The sequence below is a fragment of the Pteropus alecto genome, unplaced genomic scaffold, assembly GCF_000325575.1.
Source record: "Pteropus alecto unplaced genomic scaffold, ASM32557v1 scaffold168, whole genome shotgun sequence".
In the NCBI taxonomy this organism is placed as follows: Eukaryota; Metazoa; Chordata; class Mammalia; order Chiroptera; family Pteropodidae; genus Pteropus; species Pteropus alecto.
The window spans coordinates 764442-770159 of record NW_006441948.1 but is presented as its reverse complement, the minus strand read 5'-3'; positions in this window follow the sequence as shown (position 1 = coordinate 770159).

The following is a 5718-nucleotide window of genomic DNA, read 5'->3' as shown; positions in this document are numbered from 1 at the left end:
AAGTTGAAAACCGCATATCAGTCATATGTGGGATATAAATCTAAAAGCAACAAACAAACATGACAAACAGAGACTCATAGACATGGACAGTGGACTAGTGGTTCAGAGAGAAGTGGGGGACAGGGGAAGTAGATGGAATAAAAAGGGGTCAAATATGTGGTGACTGAAATCTAACTATGGGTGGTGAGCACACAATGCAATATATATATATATGACTTACTGTTGAATTGTACAGCTGAAACTTATTGGATTTTGTTAATCGATATCACCATAAAAATAAAAATAAAAATAAGAGAATTAGTCATGGCGATATAAAGTAAATCACAGAGAGAATATATTTGATAATATGGTAATAACTATGTATAGTACCAGGTGGGTACTAGACTAATAAGGGGGATTGATTTGTAAATTATATAAATGTCTAACCACTATGCTGTATATGCTGAAACTAATATAAAATAATATCATATGTCAAACAAATGTAGTTGATTGAGGATCATCTTCATCAGAATCATTTTGGGAAGATTGTTGGAAATACAGATTGCTAGGCTTTATCCAAGACCTAATAAATCTAAATTCCTAGGAGTCAGAACCAAATAATTTCCATTTTAACATGCTTCCCAAGTTATAAAAAACATTATAACTTATAAACATTAAAGTGTAAGAACTACAATTCAACACAATTTTATGTCTTTTGCTTGCTTTGTGTCTCCTCAAAGTTTAATTCTGTCTTTGATATAACAAAGTGAATTTAATAATTTTCATTGACAATTTGACTAGTTTAGCTGAAATTGGTCAAATTGTATACTTTACTAAACATCATTATTCTATGAAATTTTCACTTGCTTCCATTTATAGTCAACAAAAGATCTATTATGGAATTCATTCAAGAGGAGTGAAAAAATATATACCCAGTAGTTTTTGTTCTTTGAAATAATTATAACACCTTTTTAAAAGGGTAGGATTAGTAGTTGGGGGATGTGGATATATTTAGTTTTCCAAGTTCTTAACTCATCTAGTTTAAAATTTCTAGAAATAAGTTCGTGCAAAAGAGGTGTAGATAAAACTAACTTTTAAACCATAAAATAAAGTGCCAAATTTAGCAGATTATCTGGATGTTGCTAAACACATGAGCATTTTACATCTGGATTTTTTCATACAAATGTTTTATCAATATGTTAACCTAAATATCATAAAGTACTAGGATGCAAGATTGCTATAATAAAAAAAATATTGCTATAACCACCTAGTTATTTAACTAAAGCACTCTTTTAAAATGTCTATTTTTCTACAGAATATTATAAATACTCCAAAATCATTTCCAAAGCAAAAGATCATCTGAAGACTTTGGGAATATCATGATCATAATCATAATTATTTCTGTTACTGTTTATAATTATAGTCTCAAATCACTTTTAATATGTTTCCATAAATTGTCAGCACATTTTAAAATACAAATGAGCTCTTCAAAGAAAGTGCTTACTCATAACTTCAGATTTATATGTTCAAAGATACATCCAATAATCCTACTGCCAATTTCTCTATTGCTTTGGAATAAACCTTGGAAACACAGAATTCTCAGTGGCACTGAGAGATCTGGGATCAATGAACTGTTTTAGTCCCTTCTCTTACTCTGTCTGACTCTTTCTGATGCCATAAGGCCAATAGATAGCCCAAGGGAATCATCTCTGCCTCAAGCCTGCCTTATCAATATAACATTCTTACCTCAGTCATGACCTTCTCAAATATCCAATGCTTACTGAGTTACATATCTGTTCCTGTTTGTCTCTGTGTGTAATCATGTTAAGCTTTGAGCAGGAGATCCTGAAGGAAGGAGGTACCAGCAGCAGCAGCAGCAGCAGCAGCAGCAGCAGCAGCAGCAGCAGCAGTATTATGTATTGAGTGCTATACTAGGTTCTTTACATATATTACATACAATTCTCAAAACTGCACTATAAATATAGAAACATTATTATACTCATCTCACAGTTGCAGAGACAGAGGGTCAGAATGATTTATCTAACGTCAAAGTCAGTGACCTTGAAAAGCCAGAACTTTAACTCAATATTATCTTTGATTCGCACTATATACAAATGTTCAAGAGAGGCAATCTAGCATGGTGTTAAATAGTACTGGTTCTGGAGCCGGACTGCCTGAGCCTGAATCCAGATTGTTAGTTATTGAATATGTAATCTTGAGCAAGTTATGTTTTTTGGGGGCCTCAGTTCCTCATCTGTAAAATGGGGATAAAAAAGTACCTATTACACAGAGTTTTTGTGAGGATAAAATGAACTAATACATGTACCAGGTGTTTAGTAAGGAATAAATAAATGCTAGGTAGTATTAAATGAGCTTAAATGAAGATGATGAACTCTAATCATTCATTGGTTAGATGATAAAGAGGATATTAGCCTTTCTCTATAAATGTTACATGTAAGTATTTGGAAAAAGAAAGTATGACCCTTGACTAGAAAGAGATAGTTAATATTTCACACTCCTAGGCAAACATTGGACTCCTTTCTAGAGCTTAAAATATTTTCCCATATATTGTTTTCTACTTCAAATTTATATTATCAATACTCCTTTTAAATGATCTTTTTTCAAATATGCTAACTTGTGACTATGAGGTCTCCTCTTCCTTCCTCAGGAAGAACATTGGCAACCAAACTAATTAAGTAGCTCTTTATTACTAATGAAGCACATTGCACTTGTATCTGTAGGAAATCTACTTGCATTGTCTCCTCAGTTTTCCCGCATGTGAGAGAACATTATCCAGGAAAAAGTCTTTAAATTATTTTTCTCAAGTTGATCTCCGATTGTTCTCAAGTACACATGGGGTCTTTTCAGGTGAAGATATAGGACTCTATTTAAGAATACTTAACTCCTTTGAATCACTAAATCACAGTAAGGTTTTTGTGGGTAGTAAGTAGTAAAGAAATAGGTACAAATTGCTAGTACTCTTTTATTTAAATAATTCAAGAAGAACAGTTAAAACCATATATTGCTAGTGAGTTAGTAACCCTAAATTTTGTTCCTGGAAATCCTTCTGACAGTGAGCACCCAACTTGTCCAGCACAGATCTCAAGATTTGGAACTTGTGAAATACTTTGTCTGCTTCTTGTATTCCTTCCATTAAATTCAAAAGATTATTTTCATTTCACAATGGCAAAAGCTGAAGGTCAAAGAGGCTGTGAGAGGTTTATTATTATGTCGAGTGCATTAATATTATCACTAAAGATTATATTGAATATGGTATCCAATGTTCAATTACTATTACTGTATAACACATCACAGTAAAACTTAGTGTTTTAAAACAACAAAAATCATTTCATTGTCTTCATGGTTTCTATGAGTCAGGAATTCCAGAAAGGTTCAGTTAGGTGGTTTAGGCTCAGATCTCACATGTGATTGTGGTCAGGTGGTAACTGGAGCTTAAATAGCAGGCGTGCTGAAACAGCAGGGGGCTGACCATGCATTCTTTTCACTTTATTTTATGTCAGGGCCTCCCCATGTGGCCTGTCCACATGGGCTAGTCTTGGCCTTCCTTATGGCACTACATGAAGCCCTCAAGACAGTTGGACTATTTATATAGCAGCTCAGGGCTCAAAGTGAGTATCCAAAAGTACCAGGCAGACACCATATCACTTTTTATGACCTAGCCTCAGAAGTCATATAGCATCACTTCTGCTTACAATGCAGAGGTTTCGTGTAGTTACAAGCCTACCCAGATTTAAGGGGAGGCAACAAAGACCCCACTTTTTAAAGGGAGAGATGTCAACATTACTTTGTAAGAACATGTGGGATGGGAGATATTGTTGCAATCACCTTTGGAAGAAAGCAATCTGTCACACTTGGCATTTGTAGTTCTTTATGTATTGTTGATTTATGTATCATATTTAAATAAACTTTTTGATGTTTTGATAAGTAGTTTGTTTTCATAGAAAACACTTCATTAAGTGGCTAGATATGCTTTCCTGCATTCATCCTGGACTATAGAAAAACCTGTTTACACTAAGAAGACATAGCTAAAGAACCACCACCCATAATTCTCCAAACTCAGTCTTGGAGCCCTGTTCATAATCACTTCTATCAATATTTCTTGAAAGTATTCCATAGAATACAGTTTGAAAAATTCTGCAATGAACCAACAGCAATAACTTTTCTTGGAGTTTTAAAATTAAAAATTACAAATGTCCTATTTTAGTATCAACATATCTGCTAATACACTTCTAGTCAAAAATTTTTTTAAATGCAATTTCTTCACTGTTAGCATTATGTGTAGAAATGAACACAAAGATTTGCAGTTGAATGCTGTATCTGTCACTGATAAAAGAAAATTTTAATTGAATTTCATATCTTCGGTGGTAAACATGGTTTACAAGATGATATTAATTGGCATTTTCAGAGAAGGAAAAAAGGTGAAGGTTCATTGCTAAACATCTAAAAAGAAACTAACTTAGTGTATACATACTTTATTCTACTTCACTCAAGTTCATAAATAATGGTCATATCCTCATCATCTAAAATTTGAGAGTGACATCAGAAGGATGGCAGAGTGAGGGATCTCCCTGGATCAGTCCCATTGAGATAATAAACTGAACATTTAAAACTCAACAAATAACACCCAACCTGCACACAAATGCTTCTGAGAGATCTGCACATAAGAGCTTCAAAAGGTCGGAAGCACTGTGAGTCTGGGGGTAGATTAGGAGAAACAAGAGAGCTGCCATATGGAACCCCAACTCCCTACAGACGGAGGGGGAGGGGACAATTATCAACTGGTGCCCTAATAGCTCTGCCTGAACGATCGGCATGTTCCACACATTGGAGCCCGGGGATCAGAGAAGGAAGTAGAGGGGGAAGTAAGTGTAGGTGGGCAACAGCTGTGTCTTAGTAGCCACTATTGCAAAGTTGAAGGCTGAGACACAGAGCCTGGCAGCGCCCCTCTCCTCCAACTCAGGACGTGCCCACCTCCCTTCACATATTCTCCCAGACTGAGCACCACGGAGCACCAGGGGAATTTGCACAACTTACACTGAAACATAAACCACAGACTGGTGTTGGGACTGAGAGCAGCTGATAGTGGTTTGAAAATATCAGAGAGAGAAAGGAACATTTTAAACCTCAAAGCAGAGATCCGAGAGATTTGGACACCACCTACCGGAAATCAAAAGAAAAACCCATTTTTATCAGCAGCCTAATGAGAGACATCTATATAATAAATCTTCCTTCTGAAAAAAGGTGGAGTAAACTCCCATTAATGCCCAGGCATAGAAATATGCCATCAGACACCATGAATAACCAATGGGACAATGAGCTCAGAAAGGAAGAAAAAATTCTCCAGAAAGTAAGTTTAAAGACATAGAAATACGCAATTTAAATGACAGGGAATTCAAGATTGCGCTCCTGAAAAATCTCAGTGAGATGCAAAATAATTCTGACTGACAATTCGAAGAACATGGAATCAAAAAAAAAAAAAAAGAATTTTTTAGCAAGGAAATTGAAATCCTGAAAAAGAACCAAATAGAACTTCTGGAGATGAAAAAGACATAAAAAGAGATGAAGAATGAAATAGCAAGCTTAGGAAATAGAGCTGACCAGATGGAGGAAATAATCATTGATATCAAAAAGAGAATTCTAGAAATAACTCAGAAGGAAGAAGAGACCCGAAAATCAAATAAATAAATAAATAAATAAATAAATAAATAAATAAATAAA